Genomic DNA, 24322 nt, shown 5'->3' with positions numbered 1-24322 from the left:
TAAGGCTGGCCACTTGGAGCTCTGGCAGGAAGTAGGTGAAAAGATTTCTTCTCCCTGTTTGGCTTCCCAAAGTATTTTCTATCTTACAATAAATTATACATGGTTTTTTGGCCCCAGAAGCCTAGTTTTCTAAGTTTGTTTTAAACATGGCAGGGGTTTGCAGACAGCTGCTGCTGGAAACATCTATGGCTTTATCTCCTTCAGTGAACAGCTGAGTATATTAAGACACAGCAGAACTTTCCTAAGGCATGCATCCAAGCCAAGGAGATTAGGACAAGACTCAACTCATGCACACAAGAGGTAAAACAAGTTAAAAATAGAAATGAATTTTCAAGAGGCTAAATTAAGAAGCACTGATAATCAAGTCATTGTGGGTTAGGGAGAAAAACTAGGATGTAACAGGTGAAATTTGTGGCCTTAAGATTTACCGCATAATCAAGGCTAAGACCACATCCCTCATAGCTCTCTCAATTCATATCATGCTGTGTAATCTTTGCATTTTACTTGACCTCTCTGAGCTTCAATTTCCATATCTGTAAAATGAAGATAACACTCTACCTACTTTAAAAGGTCTCTGTGAGAATTACAGATGATAGCCACTTGATAGATACTTGCCTTGCTGTCTTGAGCACAGTAAGCCACAGTTAAGTAATACAGACCCAAGGAAAGCAGCTGAATATTAACAGATAACAGTCTGGCCCAGAAGAGCAGTAATTAGGCTCACACACACATTTTTAAGCCACTAGTATAAGAGCTAGTTTTAAATCAATCAAAATTGAGACAGTATTTCAAGCAATATAATTTATTTTAATTCAACTCCATATTAAGGCAGTAGGCTAGGCACTATGGGTTACAAGAATGAATAAGACATGGTTTCACCTTTCAGTGGACACCAAATAAAAGAAGGGGAGAAGGAAAATTACCCAGAAACACAAGGGACTGGAATAAGTACCACATGACCATCAAAGAATGCTCCAGCCTCAGAGGAAGAGTGATCATGTTGGTTGATGTGATCAGGGAATGCTTGGAGAACAAAGGGATAGTTATACTGCATACAAAGCACCAGTGAGTTTCCTAGAGATGGAAGTAATGGAGAAAGTTGACTGAAAGAGTGAGAAGAAAGAAATATGAGCAACAACAAGAAATGAAGAGGACTGATTATACATTTATTCATTCATGTGATAAATATTAGATGTTTGGGAATTGGAGATTATTGAACCTGGGTGGGATGCAGAACATGCAAGGATGAGTCAGGAATACATCCATGAACAGGTAGGTTGGGGTCCAGGTGTGGTGGGCATATGGACACAGTGCTATGATCCCAAGTACAGGAGAGTCAGAGAAATGTCACCAGAAATGGAGTTCTTAAGGGAGTCCTGATGAGTGGATATGGGGTCTAGATTTGCGAGTGAAGTAAGAACATTTTGGAGGAAAGTTGGCATGATTGATCACTGATTGGGCAAGGACATAAGCCCCAAATAAATTAGGTTCCTTACCTTGCTAAGAAAATAATGAGTTGCTGTCAAGTATGCATGTTAGGAAGAACCTGATCTGGGGGAAGAAAGGGGAGGAATGATGATGTTACAGTCAAATGGACATAATGGTTTTGAGGTTTCATGGGAAAACCTGAAGATGACTTGGAACAAACAAAATCACCAAGGAAGTAGGGAAGGGGAACAAGGACCTTTGATAATGAGTACATCTAAGGAGTGAAGCAAAGAAGAGAATTAGTGGAGAAGCAATTAGAGACATCAGAAGGAAGCCTAAAGAGCACAAGGGCACCCAAGTAGAATGAAATCTCATGTAGATGACACATAGCATCACAGTTTTAGAGAGATTGAGGATGAAAAATGATGAAAAATATAAATTGAAATAATACATGCATCCCAATGTTCACTGTAGCACTATTTACAACAACCAAGGCATGGAAGCAACCTCAATGTCCATGAACAGAGTAACAGGCAAAAGGGTTGTGGTACATCTATGCAATGGAATATTACTCAGCCATAAAAAGAGCAAAATGATGCCATTTGCAGCAACATGGATGGAATTAGAGATTATCATACTATGTGAAGCCAGAGAGAGAAAGATAAATATCATGATATTACCTAGATGTGGAATCTAATAAAAACGATATTAAGGAACTTATTTATAAAACAGAAACAAACTTACAGATTTCAAAACCAATCTTATGGTTACCACAGGGGAAATATTTTGGGGGAGCATACATTAGGAGGATGGGAATGACATATACACACTACTATATAAAATAGATAATTAACAAGAGCCTACTATATAGCACAGGGAAATCTACTCAATAGTTTGTAATAACCTACATGGAAAAAAGAATGGAGATATAGATATAGATATGAATGCACATATATAGATAGATATAGATAGATATAGAGGGATGCATGTAGATAAAGATATAGATACATAACTATTCACTTTGCTATATGCCTAGAACTAATAAAATATTGTAAGTCAACTATACTCCAATACATTTTTTAAACTGATGGAAAATAAACATGAAATTTAGTGATTAGGAAGGAATTACTGGTGACCTTCATGAAAACAATCTTATAAAAGAAGAGAGGTCAAAAGGCAGATTGTAAAGAGTCAGGAAGTGAACATAAGATTTTAGAATGATGATTGGGAATACGTTGGTTTTGTGAAATTTGGCAGAGAACCCCACATGAAGTTACAAGAAAAGCCCCACAGCCAATTTTATCTGCAGTAATGAGTTCTTTAATGTGTTAACAGCTTTCACCTCTTTTGTTCAAAGTGCTTTCATTCACATTACCTAATTTCATTCTCACAACTGCCTTGTAAGGCCACAAGGCATGTCCTAGTTTCCTCATTTACAACATGAAATAAAGAGATTGAGATATTAAGTGAACTTCTTCCAGGTCACACATTTCTATGAACATAAACAGCAGGGGAAGAACAAGGACCCAGGTCTTCTGTCTCCTAGTTCAACACCATTTCCATTGCTCCAAACCAAATGCACAGAGACCTCTTGACAATGTGTCTCCTGTTCTGTCAATGAAAGTTTACGAACCACATACAAAGCCCAAATGAAATAAAAAGCTCATGGTACATCAGAGACAAGGTATGCTTCCCTTTTCCAGTACAATGAAGACATGAGGGTTAACATGAATTTGAATTTCTCAGCCAGAAGCTTCTGTGCAATGAGGTCAAGATTTGAGGTCATCTTTCTCTCCTACTTTCCTTTTGAGTAGTCTGTCAAGGAAAGCTATCACCTTCTCAATGTCTTGACCTGCCTGCTGACATTTACATCATAACACATACAAGAAGATGGTAATAAGTCCAACTTCTTCCATCAAAACCTGTTTATTTTTGAATAATCTCTATTGGCATCCTCATTCTTTTCTTTATCTGCCAGACCCTAAAAACACTATATTATTGGTGGTGACGATAAAAGTTGCTGAGTATTCAAAGTCAGGCAGCATGAGATGATGGTGGAATTTACTAGGATGTTTTCCTTGAGAAAGGAAACCATTGGACTCTTCTCATTAAAGCATGATTTCTTAATTCCTACCAATGGTTTCCCCTCTCCTCTGTTATCTAATCCTTAGTCACAATTACTACCTGATGCACAATTTTAAAAAGAGTCAAAGGAACCAAGACGTTTCATGGATATCATAGCCCTGTCCTTGGTGGATCATCTCAGGGAAAAAGTACATTTGGCTCAAGCAAGGACATCATGTATGAGAGCCTTCTGCAAATTCCAAAATGTTGGGTATGAGAAGGGATTATAGCATCTGTATGATCCTAAGGTTTGTAGCTCATGCATCAGGAGGCCATTGCTTCACAACTGACTGTGAGCTGAATTTTCAGCAAGGATCTTGGTACCATTCAGGTATTTGTGTGCTCCTATTGTCTTTAATAGCCAAAAAGTTCAAGGATTTTTACTGAGAGTAGTGACTTGTTGGCCAAAAAGAGCACCAGAAGGTACTACTGGATGAGACTTAACAGATGGTAAGTTCCTTTGCTTCTCTGCATCACATGCCATTATGCTTCAGGCTTCTGAAAGACATGGACCCTGGAGAAACAATGTACCTTGGATAAATATGTAGCTACTATTCCTGAACGTGGGTTCTGCCCTGAGTGCTTACTAGTTCACCTTTCCTGAGAACCACGTGTGAACCTCAGGGATCCTCTACTCCTTACACTTCCTGTTTAAGGTTAACAAAGACAACTCTAAAAGGGCTGTTCTCTGAAATTTTTCCTGTGTATCACATCTCTTTCCTGCTAGTCCTTCACTGACAGTATAGGTGTTAAAATACTAATTTTGTAGAAACTAGTATTTACTAAGTAGCTACGATGTTCCAGGTCTGCACATTCTGGATAAATAAAAATCATTTAGCCTCACAACAACCCCACAAGGCAGGTATTATTTCCATTTAACCGATGGGAGAAACAAGAGCAAATGAAATAATGTCACCTGCCAGAGGTCACAAAATTAGTAATGAAGCAGCCAGAATTCATACCTAAGTAGGGTAGTCCCTGGGGTCTTACACTTAAACTCTGTGCTATCTGCCAGGTTCAAGAGCAGGTTTGCTCAGGGATGGTACGGCTGTGTAGTCTGGATATGACTGCAAGGTGTTCACAGAGGGGCCTTCAGGGGCTGAAATCCAGTCTGCTCTCTGCTCACCAAGCTTTGAGCAATAGGCCTGCTCCTACCCAGAGGGGGAAGAGTGGTTGAATCTAGGATTTGCCATAAGGTTCTGACTTTAGCCTTACTGGCTGACCAAAGAGAATTCCTATCAAGTGTTTAATACAGGACCTGGAATGGCCGGTACTCCATACATTTAACTGGTTTTCATTGTTTATGCTAAGAAATCCAACAATTCTACATTTCTGATATTTCCTTTCTTTTCTCCAGCAAAAAGCAGTGCCATTACTACCTCTGTGGTCTTCGTCACTTCGAGGCATTAATGGAAGGTCCCTCTCCCAATTGTAGACTATCAAGGCTGATGCCATTAGAAGAGTAAGAAAGTCATGATACTGTGGGAAAGGAGGCTTCTTCCAGAGGCTGGGTCCCTTGAAGGCATTTAGCAAAGCCATCCTTCTGAGAGGAAGCTGCCAGCTTCACAGCTGTGAAAAGGCAAGGTAAGGAAATCTTGTGGTGCTTTGATGCTGAAAAAAAAAAAGTCCATCAGGAGGGAAATGAGATGGTTCCAAATGGGTGTGAAAGCTCAGTTACCTGGATGCTTGGGAGATATGTCTTTAGACTGAATGAAATTGCTAAGATCCAAGAAGTGGGAGCATAAATGAAGCAAAGGACATTCTTGAAACATTGGGCATTGAGGAAATACATCCAACTCAGTAGCATAGTTTCCAGCATGGATCTTGTGGGCACAAATTGTGTTGATAGGATTTAAACTATTTTTCCAAAGTAATTCCCCAGCTATAATTTCTATTGGTTATCACAGCACTGTGAGGTAGGCCAGATGCTCGATGAAGAAGCTCCGGTACAGAGAAGTTACACCACTTTTCAGAGCTTGCACAGCTGCTGGGTGTAATGATAGACCTAAAATTGGAACCCAGTCCCTGTCTCTCACCCTAATGGTGGCACACCATTCTTACAAATAAGAAAAAAGGAGATCCCATTGTGGCTCATCAGTAATGAACATGACTAGTATCCATAAGGACGCGGGTTCAATCCCTGGCCTCACTCAGTGGGTTAAGGATCCAGCTTTGCCGTGAGCTGTGGTGTAGGTTTCAGACACAGCTCAGATCTGGCATTGCTGTGGCTGTGGTGTTGGTCGGCAGCTGCAGCTCTGATTCAGCCCTTAGCTTGGGAACTTCCATATGCCATGGGTGCAGCCATTAAAAAAAGAAGAAGAAGAAAGAAAAAATATGTGAAGAATGACTGCTTCCTTATGGATATAAACTATTTGTCCTAATGAACTTAAAGCTAAGGTGCCAACCACAGAAGCATTAATAAGCATGCTTTTCTGAGGTTTTACAAATCATTCATTTTATTTATAAAACAAGGTGGAACAGACACAAATAAATAGCTTCATTTCTACCATTTATTAATCATGTGCTGTATGCATATCAGTGCAATATACACTATATTTTTTCTCACTTAATACTTAAAACAACCTTGTAAGAAAGGTAGTAGTATTCTCCCCATGTTATAGATGAAGAAACGAAGACCCAGAAACAATATAACAACTTGCTATGATGTACATGTAACCACAATATGTTTGAGTTGTCAGATCATAGATGATTCTGCATTCATGCTGGACTGTGTGCCCTCAGACTTATATCAGGCACAGACACTAAGAGCACCATCTGGCCCAGAGGACACTAGAGCCACTGTCAGGCAGGGGGCACTGCAACCTCCACAGCCACTGGGCTGTTGCAAGACCAGCAGGAGACCTTCACAGTGGCTGCCTCTTGCCAGGAAACTACTGCAGACTTCAGCACAATCAGAGCGTGTGTCTGCAGTGTGGGTCTGTAGTTGGGTACAATTCTGAAGGGTCACGTTGGCCACTGGGGCCCTCCACCTACAGTCAAGTGTCCCTCTCAGGCCCGTTATGTACCAGAGACTTCATACAACATTTGGTCTTTCTAAACATGTTTTCATGAAAGGCTCTAACTCTCATTGACTTTGAAGTGTAAAATATCTGCAGGGAGTTAGCAAAGTTACTCTTTTCAGCAGAATAGTTAAAACTCCAACATGCACTCTCGCAGAGGTCCAAAGGACCATCCTGACTCTCAGAAATCCCACACTGGCTGTGAGGAGAGGACGGTCATGCTGCCTCTTCAATGGCAGAGGCAGTTTGAGGCTCTGGAGGAGAAGAGCAGTTTTTTGTTTTGGTTTTGTTTTCTTTTCTTTTTAGGGACACAGCTATGGCATATGGACGTTCCCAGGCTAGGGGAGAATCAGAACTGCAGGTGCTGGCCTACATCACAGCCATAGCAATACCAGATCCAAGCCATAACTGTGACCTACACCACAGATCACGGCAACACCAGATACTTAAGCCACTGAGCAAGGCCCCGGGATCAAACCCATATCCTAATAGAGACAACATCAGGTCCTTAACATGCTGAGCCACAATGGGAACTTCAAGAGCTGTATTCTTATTTATTTATTTATTTATGTCATTTTAGGGCCACACCCACGGCATATGGAGGTTCCTAGGCTAAGGGTAGAATCGGAGCTGTGGCCACCAGCCTACACCACAGCTCACAGCAACATCGGATCCTTAACCCACTGAGCAAGACCACAGATTGAACCCACGTCCTCATGGATACTAGTCAGGTTCGTTAACCTCTGAGCCACAATGGGAACTCCAAGAGCTTCATTCTTTATTTATCATTAATGACATTGCCTTGAGTACATATTTGCACATAAGCAACTTGATATGATCATACACCTCCCACCCCCCAAAAAAAAATCTGGAATGAACTGCATAAAAACTTGAAGTCTGAACTGAATCAAGTGCCTTGACACAACATAGGATTTGCCCAACAGCTCTGGGAATTTGGTATCTCCTGGCTTCAGCACTTATAAATTGTGCAGTTGTGCAACCTGTACAACCCTAACTTAATCTCTGAATGTCAGTTTCTTCAAACATAAAGTGGGCAAAACAAGAACATCTATATCATCGTCACAGGCTTGGGGTGAGGGCTAGTTAATAATTCAAGTAAAGTCCAACTAGGCATACACTAAACACTCAAAAATGTTAGTTGTTATCATTATCCTTATAATTAACTATTTCTGTTGGTTGGAAACAAAATGTTAGTGAAGATAGAGGAAAAGTTACTGAAGTTCCTCCAAGATACAATTCAGCACAGCAGGGCCTTTCACCCAAGACTGGTGGGTGTCTGACATATGCTGCTTTGAAATGTCCAGTGTTTTTAGCTTCCCAGACAATCACATCTCACTCCTTCCTCCCTTCCCCTTCTGAACGGGTCAAAGATGAACCAGAACTCTATGCGGAGGATTTGCTGAGGAGAGGAACAAGGCTGGCCTGGAGGCAGGTAATGTGAACCCAAATTCTACTTCTTTTACTTGAACAAGGTTTTTTAAAAGCTCCAAATCCTTACTGCATCTTCTCTAAAAGAGGAATAAAAATAATCACCTATATAGCGTTGGAGTGATTATTAGAGCAAATGCAACAATAAGTGTAAATCAAATGTAAAATATTATCATAGAAGGAAACTGGGCAATGTGTTTTCCTTCCAGGGTGACCCCTAAGGACACGTGTCATCAATTCAAAGGAATCCCTCTAAAGGTTGCTGAGTTGCTATCAGGGTGCAGCAATGTCTAAAGATGAGCAGGGTGTGTCTACTGCAGGTCCTGTTCCAGGATGTAGTAGGCAGCCACGGGGTAGGAATGTGGGCAGGTCAATGTGCTAAACACCACCCCATGTATTTGTTTTTAAGTTATTATGTTTTTTTTAAATGATTTTTTTCCAATATAGCTGGTTTACATGTTACATCCATTTTCTACTGTACAGCAAAGTGACCCAGTCGTACACACATATATACATTCTTTTTCTCACATTATCCTCCATCATTCTCCATCACAAAGGACTAGATATAGTTCTCAGTGCTATACAGCAGGATCTCATTGTTTATCCATTCCAAAAGCAAGAGTTTGCATCTATTAACCCCAGATTTCCAGTCCATCCCAATCCCCCACCCTCGGAAACCACAAGTCTCTGTTCCAAGTCCATAAGTTTCTTTTCTGTAGAAAAGTTCATTTGTGCCGTATATTAGATTCCAGATATAAGTGATATCATATGGTATTTGTCTTTCTCTTTCTGACTTATTCCACTTAGTATGAGAGTCTCTAATTCCATCGGTGTTGCTACAAATGGCATTATTTTGTTCTTTTTTATGGCTGAGTAGTATACCATTGTGTATATATACAACATCTTCTTAATCCATTCGTCTGTCAATGGACATTTAGATTGTCTACATGTCTTGGCTATTGTGAATAGTGCTGCAATGAACATATGGGTGCATGTGTCTTTTTCAAGGAAAGTTTTCTCTGGATATACACCCACGAGTGGGATGGCTGGATCGTATAGTAGTTTTATATTTAGTTTTCTGAGGTACCTCCATACTGTTTTCCATAGTGGTTGTACCACTTCATGTATTTGGCTCCCACCAGCTCGCTCTTCCTTCAAGATGCTTCCCTGTGCTTCAGTTTTTCAATGAAGCCCTTTCAGATATAATAGAGAGGTTAAGTATCCTGCCTGTTCCCTGATCATATGAAGAAACATCAAGCCCAAGCTAAAACCAGTGAAAGAAAGTCGTTCAACAACAACAAAAAGCGGTGGATACCTGTCGATGTTTTTTTTAAGAGATGTGAACCTTGAAGGAGCTTTAAAAGACTGCCTTTTAAATCTTTACCTATATAGTTACTGCCTATTTTGGATTAGAACACAATGACTGCATTTAGAAAAAATTTAAAATAGGAACATTACATCCAAGAAAAAAAATGAAAGTAGGAAGATAAAAGGAAGTTAGAGAGTGCCATTGTGGCTCAGCGGGTTAAGAACCAGAGTGTCTGTGAGGATATGGGTTCAACCTCTGACCTTGCTAAGAGGGTTAAGGATATGGCATTGCCTTAAGGTGTGGCACAGGTCATAGATGTGGCTCAGATCTAGGATTGCTGTGGCTGTGGTGTAGGCAGGCCACTGCAGCTCCAATTCTATCCCTAGCCCAGGAACTTCCATATGCCACAGGTGTGCCCATAAAGCCAGAAAAATAATAATAATATAAATAAATAAATAAAAGCAAGTTAGAGTAAGGGCATTAAATAAAGAGTATGCAAAAATTGTGAGGGGGTCACAAATCAGTTTCCTACCTCCAAGTGACAAGGAAAAACGATCGGCTGTGAAATATACAGCATGCATAAGACAAAAAAATATTTTGGTAACATGTGTACATATATAAACACTTCACTCCTTGTTTTCCAGTCCAGTGTTGTGGATGAAGAGTTTGGAAAGTTCTCATCAAGTCCTCTGAACATCCTCTTTATACTTTGTTTTTTTGTTTTTGTCTTTTTTTTTTTTGCCTTTTCTAGGGCCGCTGCCTTGGCATATGGAGGTTCCCAGGCTAGGGGTCTAATCAGAGCTGTAGCCACTGGCCTGCACCAGGACCACAGCAATGCAGGATCCGAGCCGAGTCTGCAACCTACACCACAGCTCATGGCAACACCGGATCCTTAACCCACCGAGCAAGGCCAGAGATTGAACCCACAATCTCATGGTCCCTAGTCAGATTCGTTAACCACTGAGCCATGATGGGAACATCCCCCCTTTGCACTTTGCATAGCTGCATTTTAAAGCAGATATAGAAATACAACAGAGAGTGATTTTTCTAAAATTTCCCCACTTTGCTCAGGCTTCTAAATACAGTTTCTTAAAACCACAACCATGTGGCTATGGAAAGGGGCTTGTGGTTGTATCAGAAAAGAAGGTGGCAAGTTCAGAGCCTCTCTGAAAGAAAGATATTTTTAAAAACCATCAAGAATGAAACCTCCAGAGACTTGAAAGTGAGAGAAGTGGCCTTTGATGAGGCCCCAGAAAGCACTCCTGCAAATGAAGAACAGCTAAATGAGCCATTTATGAGCGAATAACTGGAGAACCAAAAGAAAAAAAAGAAGAGGGGACTGGTTTTCTTTCAGGCCAAGTCATTAAGTTTAGCAGTAGCAGAACTGAGCAAATGGGAAGACTCTTTTTTTTTAATTTTTTCTATGATTTTTATTTTTTCCATTATAGTTGATTTACAATATTCTGTCAATTTCTACTATACAGCAAAGTGACACACACACACATATACATATATTCTTTTTCTCACATTATCCTCCATCATGCTCTGTCACAAATGACTATAGCTCCCTCTTTTTTTTTTTTTTTTTTTTTTTTTGTCTCTTTGCCATTTCTTGGGCCGCCCCCATGGCATAGGGAGGTTCCCAGGCTAGGGTTCCAATTGGAGCTGTAGCCACTGGCCTATACCAGAGCCACAGCAACGAGGGATCCGAGCCATGTCTGCACCACAGCTCACGGCAACACCAGATCCTTAACCCACTGAGCAAGGCCAGGGATCGAACCCACAACCTCATGGTTCCTAGTCGGATTCATTAACTACTGAGCCGCAACGGGAACCCACGATATAGTTCCCTCTTAATGGCTATTTCCAAACCTGGTTGAAAACAAGAGCCAGGAAAAGGCCTGAGTGCTCCTCAGACTGATCTGAAACATCCCCCCAAATGACATGCTGGCTTCTCTTTTGTGTAGCTCCTCAGCCCCCTAATTTCTGTCCTCTCAGCTTTATCAGCCTTGGCAGGGGTAGGGGGAGGAGGCTGTAGTATTGGTTCAAAATAAATTATTCTCCTCAAATCAAGACTGCCTGCTAGGAAGTAGTCACACATGTGTCTCCAGAGCCCACCTTTTTTACCCAAGAGGAAAAAAAGGTGCAGCTAAAACGGAGACCTACTCTTCCTTCTGCAGCAAACAATACTTTCAGCAGAGTTGGTCTCATCATCTCACATATTAAGGTGATAAAGAGGTTTAGGCAGAGGGATACAAGTCTGGAAGGAGCAAAAAAGGAAATTGGAAGGCAGGATGTCTTAGCAGTATCTTCAAAAGGCATCAGCATTTCATGCGTGGTAATGAGACCTGGGCCATCCGTACCTGAAAGACCCAATACTCCTCTTGAATGTATCTAATTACAGGGGTTGGCCAAGTTTCTGGCTGGGATGGGAAGAGAGATGAAGGCACTCTGGCCCCCTCACCTGATGATGGCAAGACAAGGGCCCTCTTGGTTCTCCTAGGTTCATTCTTGTCACTGAATGTAGAGAAAATTACCTCGGAATTATGCCCTGGGCCTCCTAAGGGCTATAAATTTAGGACAGGAGATGATTCTGGAAGGCAATGAATTCTTTCTCCATGAATTTGCCTCCCTGAAGACAACCCACAAGGAAATGGTCGTTAGCAGCAAGACAAGTGGTTCCAGAAAATTTCATGGATGAAAATAAAGGGTTCGCTCTGGTGTAAGTCAACTATGAGCCACTTAGGAAGGCATTGTCAGGGAAAAAGTGCAAATAGGAACATCACACATACACACACAAAGAAGAAAAGAAAAAAGAAATTTGAGAATTACATTAGACACCCAGATTAAAAAACAACCTCAAAGGACCCATTGAACTTAACCAAGATAAAGTCAGAAGTCTCATTTGTAGCCTTCAATTAAGATAGCAGCACTTATAATTACTATACAGTACAGAGACCTAATTTTCACAATCTGAACGTTGTTTTTAAAAGCAGTGGTGTCAGAAAGAAATGAATTCTGCACAAATCAGTCAAGATGCCTTGCATCATTTCTATAGCAACTAGAAGCAAAAGAGTTACAAGGTTTGGTGATAGGAGATTCTGAGTTTAAAAAAAAAAAAAAAAAAAAAAAAGCAAACCACTTCAGGTTCTTTATCAAGTTCAGTAAAATAATAAAAGCTGTTAATATCATTGGACTTTTCTAAATGAGACTTTAAGTCCTTCATGGTTCTTTTTTTAACCAACATCATCTAAGCAATGAGTTCCCAATGGAGCACCTTGAACATCTCAGCATGCGCAGAGGTAAGGATGGGGCCCTCAAGCTATTTGCTGTGTTTCAAAAAGCATAATGGGAGTTCCCGTTGTGGCTCAGTGGTTAACAAATCCGACTAGGAACGATGAGGTTGTGAGTTCGATCCCTGGCCTTTCTCAGTGGGTTAAGGATCTGGTGTTGCCATGAGCTGTGGTATAGGTTGCAGACGCATCCCATGTTGCTGTGGCTCTGGCGTAGGCCAGTGGCTACAGCTCCAATTAGACTAGACCCCTAGCCTGGGAACCTCCAAATGCCATGGGAGCAGCCCAAGAAATGGCAAAAAAAAAGACAAAAAGCATAATGCAAGTGGGTAACCCTGAGTTCTGAATCCACAGAATCCAATTTTTGCATAGACTCACGTTGAAAAGAGAAAAGCACAGTGCTAAAGGGTAAAAGAGTTATTTGTAAAAAGTTTCTTTTTACCCCAGACACTTGAACAATATTATTTCAGAATCCCAGCAGTTTTTTGGTTTTTTTTTTTTTTTTTTGGTTTTTTTTTGGCTTTTTAGGGCCAGACCTGCAGTACATGGAAGTTCCCAGGGGAGGGCTCGAATCAGAGCTGTAGCTGTCAGCCCACACCACAGCTACAGCAATGCAAGATCCAACATGCATCTGCATCCTACACCACAGCTCACGGCAACGCCAGGTCCTTAACCCACTGAGCGAGTCCAAGGATCAAACTTGCATTCCATGGATACTAGTCAGATTTGTTACCACTGAGCCACAACGGGAACTCCTCGCAATATTTCTTATGTCACTTTTTCTCTCCTCCTCCCCGGAGTTTTTCTGCCCTCCACCACCCCAGAGCCCTTCACACATGAAAACCCCCCAAAATTCTGGAGGTCTCTGGTGGCTCAGCAGGTTAAGGATCCAGCATTGTTACTGCCATGCTTCAGGTCACTGCTGTGGGTTCTTCCCCTGGAGCTTTCTCTCACTTCTGTCATAACTCTTTTCCCATCTTTTCAGCAGTTCAGTTCTTGAATTGTGTGGCTGTCCACATTCCCATTTCTGCCCCATCCAAGTGTAAAAAGTAGCACTCTCTTCAGCAGTGGAAATGCATACAGACAGGGATGGCAATCATTCCTTTGTTGGGTGAAAATGCATGCATTAATAATTTCTGCATTTTGGGTCACTTTGCTGTACCATCTAATAGAAAGAACACTGTAAATCCACTGTAATGGAAACAATAAAAATCATTAAAAAATAATTTCCACATTTATTGTTTTCCTACAATAGCAGGTTCTTGTATTCAAGCGGATCTTTTTGTTTGCTTTGTTTTGGGGGGCTGCACCCATGGCATATGGAAGTTCCAAGGCCAGGGATCGAACCTGTACTCTAGCAGCACTGAGCTGGTGCAGTGACAATGCCAGATTCTTAACCTGCTAAGCCACCAGGGAACTCCCAAGTGGATCTTATTTGCCAGTTCAGGACTAAAGAACTTAGCCCTTCCTGGGTGACTTCTCTCTAACCATTTGTCTCTTAGTCCCAGCTTTATGGTATCTTCAGGGAACCTCTATGGCTCCACCACATATAGTTTAAAGAAGATTGCATAGCTATTATTTTCCACCCACCAGTTTGGCACCGTCCCACTGGGTAAGCTCTCAGGTATGCATGCTGTATCTTCCCAATCAGACTGCATATCCTTTGGAGATGGGAGACCAAGGACTCCAGAGTCTTCCACATCATGTTACGTGATGCTAGGCAGTCAGCTGGACTTCTATAAATACCATATTGTTTGATACTAAAGAGCACTGCAACTAATTTCTCCAAAAAATCTGTTTCCTAGCAGGGAGAATTTCCTAGACGTGTGCACCAAAGGGGAAAAAATTCTATAAAATATTCTACAATAAGAGTATTTTGTGTAGGTTATTAGGAAAGTCTAAATCTCTATATAGCCCTTTGAAGATTCATGATACTTGTTAGCCTACTGTTTAACTTTATTTTTGTCTGCAGCCATGGCATGCAAAAGTTCCCAGACCTGGGATCAAATTCATGCCATAGCAGTGACAACACAGTATCCTTAACCTGCTGAGCCACTAGGGAACTCCCAGTTGTTTAACCCAACATATCTTAAACTTCCTCTCCCAAAACACCCTTCAACACCCCACAGTGTGAATGTGGAGCTTCCATTGGTAGACGGGCCTAGGATCACATAATAAGCCAGGAAGTGAGTCCCAAATAAAATCCTTTTCTTGTGCCTTTTCTGTTTCCTATCCTATCTTTACTTCTTAAGAAAAATTAACTCTTTAATCAGGTATGAAGAGGAACTATGGAAGCATGAGGGGTAAAAAAAATATGACTTTAGAATTCTCCTTTTGTACCATCTGCAGTGTGTTTAATCCTGGCAGTCTTTGTTTGGTCGATGTTCCCTTTCTGTAGGTCAGGCTTGAAGTGATACATGCTTTTTGTTTTCTCTGGACACCAATCTGAGAAAGTTTCTTTCATTCAACATCTGGTACTGCTTAAAAGCTCTAAAAAAAAAAGGGAAGGAAAAAAAAGAAAAAGAAAAAGAAAAGAAAGGAAAAAAGGAAAAAAAAGCTCTTCATGAAAAAGCTATTAGTAGGCAGGGAAATGAGGGCCTGGTGTTCTCACAAAGGAAGGAGTACTTAAATTGGGGAAAAAAAACAAACAAACCAGAAATCTGAATGCAGCTGATATTTCTTTTCATTAATAGTTTATGATCTGTGGTATGGGGGGGTGCAGGGGGGTGTATATATTTACATATAATGACCCACAACAAAACCCTCTGCCCTCCTCAAAATCTCTCAGACACACACACACACACACACACACACACACATCTATTTTTCCTTGGGAAAAACTGCAGTGAATTATGTTAAATGGGTCATGGACAGCCATGAAGAGGACATTTCCTAAGAAGGCAAATAATCACTCATTCAAGAGTAGTCCCGGAAATTAGGGAGAATGATGAGTAATGGACACAGACATGGAGCAGTGATCAGAGCCAGGTGTCCTGTTCTGAGAGATGCTTCATTCCTGGAGAAAGATGCTGAGATGCTGCTGAACATTCAAAGGGAGGCCAGGCATGTCACTGAGGCCATGAAAGATTCAAAATAAACAAGAAAGAAAATGCACCATGATATCATTCACTCATCCCACAAACAATTTTTAGCACTTATCACACATCAAGGAACAAAGAGAAATACTGAAAATGGCATGGTCTCTACCTTCTAGGAGTTTAAATCTTTGGAGGGGATTGAGACATGTGCTTGGATAATTCTAGCCCAGATTGGATGTGATGAATGCTGTAAGAGTTACAGATGGCTCTGAAAGTTCAGAGGAGGATTTAAAAAAAAAAATTCCTTCTCTTACAATATTTATTTTCTAAGATTTATGTGCAAAGTACCATTTGGGATGGAGGTAAATAAAATGATCACCACCCTCTACTGGCCTGCAGTTTTTATGATCCCGTTGGTATCCAGCCACTCACCTTTTAAAATAGGTGTTAACAAACTCTAATTCCTGGAGCCATATCTGACCCATTGCTTGCTTGCAGCAACACCAGATCCTTAACCCACTGAAGGAAGCCAGGGATCGAACCCACATCCTCACAGAGATAATTTGGGTCTTTAACCCACTGAGCCATGATGGGAACTCCCCTCTTTTCTAATAATTTCTCCCCTGGGCTCTTTTCTCCAACTCTGTATTTTTGCCTGCAAGGATCTGTTGGTACCAGAAAAAATTTCTCTAGAGCTCTGCTCAAAAGCTTAAGTAGTTTACCATTATGGAAATCCTACCATTTCATTACTAGTTAAACTCATCTTTGTGAAGACTTCTGAAATCTCTCACCCACCCCAAGAATGAAATATACCCTCCAGGAGTTCCTGTCATGGCTCGGCAATAACTAATCCAACTAGTATCCATGAGGACGAGGGTTTGATCACTGGCCTTACACAGTGGGTTAAGGATCCAGAGTTGCCATAAGCTATGGGGTAGGTCACTGATGAGGCTCAGATCCTGCATTACTGTGGCTGTGGTATAGGTCACCAGCTTCAGCTCCTATTCCACCCCTAGCCTGGGAATTTCCATATGCCACAGGTGTGCCCCCAAAAAGACAAAAAAAAAAAAGAAAGAAAGAAAGAAAGAAATGTACCCTCTACTATGCCTTCATAATTTGTTTGCTATAGGGGAAACCGGGAGTGTTACAGTAGGAAACTATACAGTGTTTTAGAGTATATTCTTCTGAGTTTTCTGATTTTAGCCTTCTATCGCCTTTGAGATATTTTATAGCTCTATCTGTTGTAGATAATGCAAGCAATTCAAAATAAGTCATGTCTGTAAATATGCAAAAAATTATTTAAATGAGGGTTCAGGTGAATTTCCTCCCCACTATGGAAAATGGAAAGGCTAGTTTTTTATTGTTGTTGTTTTCCTTATTTTTTAGCCAAATCAAGGCCTGTGGAAGTTCCCAGGCCAGAGGTCAAATTGGAGCTGCAGCTGAGGTCTATGCTACAGCCATGGCAACACTGGATTTGAGCCACATCTGTGACCTACACTGTAGCTTGGGGCAACACCACATCCTTAACCCCCTGAGCAAAGACAGGGATTGAACCCGTATCCTCATAGAGACCAGGTCAGTTCCTTAACCCACTGAGCCACAACAGGAACTCCCTATAATCTATTCTTTTACTTCTCCTTTGAATTGGTTTACTAACCGCCTGGTTCCCTCACTAATAATGACTTAAAATCTTTCATACATTTTGGTTTTGTATCAGTCCAAGAATCACAATTTGACCTTTGGGGGGGGAAGTAACATTTCTTCAATGTTTATTGTTTAACTAGCATATGCCAGGCTTAGTAACTGGACATATAATGACCAAAATAGTCATGGTCTCCTGACGTCAAAGAGTTTGTGTCTAATAGCGGAATAATTTTTTTTTATGATTATTTTATAATTTTTATTTTTCCATTATAGTTGATTTACAGTGTTCTGTCAATTTCTGCTGTACAGCAAAGTGACCCAGTCATATATATATATACACATTATTTTTCTCACATTATCCTCCATCATGTTCCATCCCAAGTGACTAGATACAGTTCCCTGTGCTATACCGCAGGATCTCATTGCTTATCCATTCAATGAGGGAAGATATGGAAGCAGAGTCCCAGTAGGGAGGGGAAGGAGAAGGGGGGCATTGCAAGGAAAGGGACAGAGTGACAGCGGATAGCAGAAGAGGTCTCTAGTTTCCAAATTAGGCAGAGCCTAGGAGCCCAAAGGAAGTAGTTTGGGTTATTCTAAGCTCAAAAGGAAGACACTGAAAGGTCTTACAAAGATATTTCTATTCCTCATTGGAGAAGGGATTCAAATACAGGTCAGCCTTTAGGAAGACCCTTGGAGTTCCTGCTGTGATGCAGTGGGTTAAGAATCTGGTGTTGCTGCAGCTGTGGTATAGGTTGCAGCTGTGGCTTGGATTCAATCCCTGACCCAGGAACTTTCATATGCCACCATTAAAAAAATAAAAGAAGAAAAAGAAGAAGATCCTGTAGTTATACTATCTTGAACACTCACCTCCTAAAAAAATGGAGAGCACTGGGTTAACCCCCTTAAGCTGAGAACAGGGATGATGTGTTACCTGTCTTTGAATCCATCTAGTTTCTAGTATACAGAGAAGGCCCTGAATAAATGCCCCTTGAGTTGAATACTAATCAGCTTTCAATGAATTACCTTGGGCTATACATTAGCCAACAATAGCTGCCAATTAGCTCACAATAGCTATCATTTATTGAGTGCTTATTATGATAGAGATTATGCACCAAGAACTCTGTGTGGATTGTGTAATTTAAAACTATAACAATTCTAACAGGCAGGTTTGAAAATTATTTTCATTTAACAGAGGAGACCACTGAGGCTTCAAGAGGTAAGAAAACCTGCCTAAGGAAATGCCATGAGGAAGGGGAACACAGGCAACTTTGCCTACTTCTAGAACCTGAGCTCTTAATCAGAAACGGTATGACTCTCCACTCAAGGATTTTATTTTGAAAATTATCAAACAGATGCTGGTTCAGTATACCCATGTTCTTTTTTAACCCTTCAAAAGATTTACGATTTGATGCATCTTTTTCCAGACTGTATTCAAGCTCTCAGTCAACATTTTGGAACTCACAGCCTCCTTCAAACATTGCCATTTACACTTTCTCTTATTCCCTCAAAGAAGTTTGCTATTAGAATTCAGCACACAATCTGTCTTGCATTAGTGATTTCTGTCGTCTCCAAAATAATTTTACGCCTAACAACATCACCTATATGGTTTGACAGCAGGAGTCAAGCCACGAGAAAAACAGACCCATTCAGTGCAGCTCCAACTGAAACATAGATAAAAGAATACATATTTGCTGAATATAAAAAAGCCAAACCCAAGAGGGAAAGGAACATTGTGTTCCAAATTCTATGGGGATCTCAAACAACGAAGGAACAGAAGAACAAATACATTCTAATTGAGTATTTGACTCCATTACATTAATACATCTTCACTGTATTCATCTAATCAGACAATTACAAGTGACAAGATATAATAGTACCAAATTCCCTCCACATGAATAAAAAAGCAATTTTGGATTATCTCGCTATATTGACTTCTCATCACAAAGAGTTCAGTTTCTTTCTCTTTCGTGTTAAGCTAGGGAAAACTGTAATTGCTTTAACTGGTTTTGATTGACCAGCTGCTTTAACAGGACTATAAATATAGGCATCAGGACAGCAAACACTAAATGTTTATTTCTATGATCTCTCTCTAGATATTGGCAGTCTGACCCATGAACCCGCCAGCAGGTAATCTCATAGATCATTTTCTCTACAGGAGATTCGTGCAGTTGGGCAGGTCTGTCAATATCCCTCACAGAGGGTTTTGATCAAAGACTGCCTTGTAATTGTCTGGAAGATACATTAAACACCTCACTTTTCCTCGTGTTCTAAAGACAGAACAGTCACTTCAAGTGTAAATTGCTCACACCAAGATTTCTCTATCTGGCTATTTAAAAAGCATGTTTCAGATCCTTGCTGCTTAGAAAATTTACAGTCGTAGAAATCTGACTTTCTCATGCATTTCTCTGAAGCTATTCCCTTGCTCATCAAATCTGAGTGTTTAAAAAAATAAAAACCTAGTTGACAAGTCTTCTTTTTAAATTTACAGATTTACAACTGCTTTGTCATTCGAGCCAGCTAACTCTTGCCTTGGAAATGTCTTTAGTAGTTCATATGTTTCTGTTTTTACTGACACAGCCATGTATTAATTGGTATCTACTGAGCATGAACAACAGAAAATTGAAGAAAATCATCTGGATGGCTGTCCCACCCTTAACTCTCGTTCATTAAAAATATTTAGCAAAGGGTGGTGAAATTTGGTTCGGAGGTGTGTGGACCCTCAAATTTGGGGATGAAATAGTTGACAAGAAAAGAAGGGAGCTAGAAAGTAGAGGCAAAGCAAAGAGATGGGACATCAAGGGCAGCTGCACAGTGCAAGGTCAGAGGTACCATCCTCCCCCTTTGACCACAGTATCTCTTCCCTTCCTTCTCTTTTTGAGAATTCTTTCCAATATTCTTTTCCAGTGTCACTGTTGCCAAAAATCTCTTTCTGTCAAGTACACAGGAAAACAAAGTGGAGAACATCTGTTCTGATTTGTTTTTCCCTGAGCATGAATTAGCAGAAGGGAGGGATGATAGGATGCTTTTCAATTACCAAGGCTGTGAAATTTCTAACACATCAGTAGGATCTACGGTTGGGAGGTGGGGGGATGGGTGTTACAGTGTTTGTGTAAGAAAAAGCCTATAAATTGTATTCCTGGCCTGATTGAGATGCTCATCAAGGTGGGCTGGGTTGTCAGAGCTCATAAGAAATAGGCTTAGTGTATGATGAGGTCAGTGTTGTGTAGGAAAAAATGAGAAGCTCCCTTCTAACTTGAGCATAACCATCCAAATAATTGCTTTGGGAAATCCTAACTCTGCTTCCTGAGAAGACATATGTGAATTTATTGCCCAGAAGATGGCCGTTTTCTCTCTAGCTAAGTTTTTGTGCTGAAAATCATAAATTCACTCATCCTGATGTAACATTAAGTTTCGTGGATGTTCCAGGTATAGGAGGCTTAAAATAAGGTCACTTTTAGTGTTTATTGGCCAAGAAAGCTATTAGAGGTTATAAGGAGAAGCCTCTTTCTAATAAAGCCTACTCTAGACATAATTCAGTTAAAACAAGATTCCTGTTTGAGAGAAACCCAGAGCATGCAGAACAAGTGGACAGAAAGAAGACTAAAGAAGTTACAGGGAGTTCCCATCGTGGCACAACAGAAACGAATCTGACTAGGAGCCATGAGGTTGGATCCCTGGCCTCGCTCAGTAGGTTAAGGATCTGGCGTTGCCATGAGCTGTGGTGTAGGTCTCAGATGTGGCTTGGATCCGGCATTGCTGTTGCTGTGGTTGTGGCATCAGCGGGCGGCTACAGCTCCAATTAGACCCCTAGCCGGGGAACACCCATATGCTGAGGGTGAGGCCCTAAAAAGACAAAAAGACCAAAAAAAAAAAAAAAAAAAGGGATGTTACAGGGAGGGATACAGTAGTCAGATTAGAGGACTCCTGACCCCCTGGTCCTTCACTTACTCTACTGACATTTAAAAATTGCAAATTGACAAGAAAATGAGACAAAGTCAGTTCGTCTGTATATTTTATCCTCTTGCTCTAGGAACTGATAAAACAGCTCTTCAACATACAGGTGCAAGTGTGAATCTGAGAGCTAATGAATACTGGAAATGTTCCCAAAAATTCACAGTTTGAGAACAAGTTGTCATGAATTAATTTTATCTCAGCACTCTGTTCAAATGGATTATAAAGTAGAATTAAATTTCAAGCTCCCCATAGGCATTCTTACCTGGTCTTTGGGGTCCAATCTGAAGTGGGGGTTGCAATATTTACTGTGGTTCATGGTGCTAGGTGCTACCTTCCACATGAGACTATCCATACACTAATCCCCCTCAGCTCATCTGAATTTTTGTGCATTTTGGAGAGAGCTATGATTAAATCCATAATCATTACTGCACAGTGACAAGAAACATATCGCATATCCTCTCTTCTGGTCTTTTCACAGCAGGGCAGGTCCTCATAGTGGTAAGAAACAAATCTGGGCTGGAGTCTCAGCTCTTTTACTTAACAAACTCCATGATCCTGAGTAAGTTACCTCATATTCCTAACCTCATTTTCCTAATCTGTAAAATGGGGACAATAACATATTACTTTGCAGAGTTGTGAGGATAAAATGATATAAAAGGATTCGCCCAGTTCCCAGCACATTAACTATGAAAAACAGCTGCTGTCATTATGCCATAGTTTCGATCGGCTACCAGGTAGACCTTGGTGATTCACTGCATTCTCTTTTCTACTAATTAACAATCTCAAATACCCTTAAGTAAGTATCTGGGTGGCACACGTCTCTAGCATGTTAACAGCAGTAGAAGAGTACTATGTGCTTTGGTATTTCCGAATCTCTTACGTGTATTACTGCCTTTAATCCTTGCAACATCTTTGTGAAGCAAGGTGGTTGTTCTTGTCCCCACCACACAGGTGAGTAGACTGTGATTCAGAGGTATTTAAGGAACTCGACCTGTCCTGTTGTCTGTGGTAGTCCCAGGTAAAGCTGGTAGCTATTTGTACCCTTGTGTATAATAAGCAATCTTTATTATCTCTATACAGCCTTGTGATGGTCTTCTGCTCACAGATGTCCTGAGAAGATGTCTATATGTTACTCAGATATGTGTCAATCTTACTCTGAGCTCAGAGGGCTTAAGAAGATTCTGGACCAATTCTTTACAGTTCCTTCAGGTATATCCCAGAAAATAGAGCTCCATATTCTTCAGTGTAATTTTTATCAGAAGTTTGGTTGGGGAAAATAACACTGATAAACAATAGGTATTAACTGAAGAACAATATTCTACTCCTCTATGGTGTAAACATTTTTATTAGATCAAGTGAAATCATAGAGAGATTCATAAGGACATGTTTCTTGGCTGCTCATGAACTTTGGGTTTTTTTTTTTTTAATGTCTCTGTAGTATTACTGTCCTCAGTTTGATTCATCTTATAATTAAAAACACAGTCCTAGGGAACAAGTATATGGTTATTGTATCAACATGAGGACATTGTCCATTACATTTATTCTACCAGTATTCAAATGGCTACCTTTTGCCAGGGACTGGGATCTAGAGATGTAGTAGTGACTAAGGCACAGTCCCCATTCTCAGACAGATAATCAGGTAAACACCCCATAAGGTGATACATGCACTCCAGTAAGAGAAAGCTCCTGAAAGGGCCGCTGCAAAACTTGGGACTCCCTCAAACTCCTCCCACTTCTGACACCAGGTGCAATTTTGAGTCCCCAAGACCATCTCAATTTCAGTGATACATTAAAAGGACTCCCAGAACTCATGGAAAGTAGTTATTCTCCTAAATCTAGCTTATGGCAGCAAAGGACACAAATGAAAATCAGCCAAGGAAAGTGGCACATGAGGCAGAGTCCAGAGGGTTCCAAATTCAAAGTTTCCAGTTGTTCCCTCCCAGTGGAGTCACAGACAATGCAAACTTTAATGAGTCACAGTACTTATGGAATACTGTCCTGAGAGAAGACTTACAAGCCTTGGTGTACATGTTTTTACTGGGGCTCAGTTACATAGATATGACTGAGCCTCTGTGTGACTAATCTTCATTTCCAGGCTGTCTAGAAGTCAACCTGATACCTGGTGGCCTAGAGCTTCCACCCTAAGTCACACTGTTAGCATATATATACCATTGAGTGTGGCCCAAGTCCTCCAAATAAACAAGAATACTTTTATTAGACTGGACATTCCGAGGGTTGGGAGATTACCTCCAGGGACAAAGGCCAAATTCAGGCCAAGTTAAGTTTGTCCTACACAACTCCCACACCAATTCACAATACCAGAGAAGATTTTCTGTAGGGAAAAATGTGTAAATAGAGATCTGCAAGACAAATAAGAGATAGTCAGGGTCTTCCAGTCAAAGGGAACAGCATAACAAGGGCCCTGAAATTAGAAAAAGCAGAGATTATGTGCAGTGCTTCAGGATGTCTGGAGCACAAGTTGTGAGATGGCCAGAGGCCAGGGATGAGACAGTTGGGGACAGATCTTACGATGGTTCAGAAGCAGTGGTGTGTTAGAGCCAGCTTATGGATTTGAGAGAGTCATTTGCTAAATATTCCAGAATTTTGCAAGGTATTGTTCCATATAGTTATGATTAAAAGTTCAATTATGAAAACATGCTTAAATTAATGTATTTTTAAAATACAGTACTCAAAACTCATAACCTGATTGTTTTTTGCTATTTACACACACATATGCATACACACAAATACACTACATACACATATATACACGCATATGTAAACCCCTAGGTCTGGATATCTAATCATAATCCTTGCAAACATGCATCAGCAAGCCAATGCTTATTTTCAAAACAAGTTTTCAATTCATTAACTAAAGGAAATATTCACAAATATTAATCTTGGCAAAACAACCCATATTTTCCTTTTTCTCATTTTTAACACATTTTAATAACACAAAATGGGAAAAATGGCTTGTCTTCCTTATACAACATAAATCAGTGAAATATGGCTTTTTTTTAATTGAGGTATAATTGACTTACAACATTATATTAGTTTCAGTGT

This window comes from Sus scrofa, chromosome 14 (assembly GCF_054392235.1).
Source record: "Sus scrofa isolate SSC_HxYL_T2T_F1_AM1 chromosome 14, Sscrofa_HxYL_maternal_Yorkshire_Landrace_v2.0, whole genome shotgun sequence".
Classification (NCBI taxonomy): Eukaryota; Metazoa; Chordata; class Mammalia; order Artiodactyla; family Suidae; genus Sus; species Sus scrofa.
The sequence above is the reverse complement of the archived record's forward strand: the minus strand, read 5'-3'. Positions refer to the sequence as shown.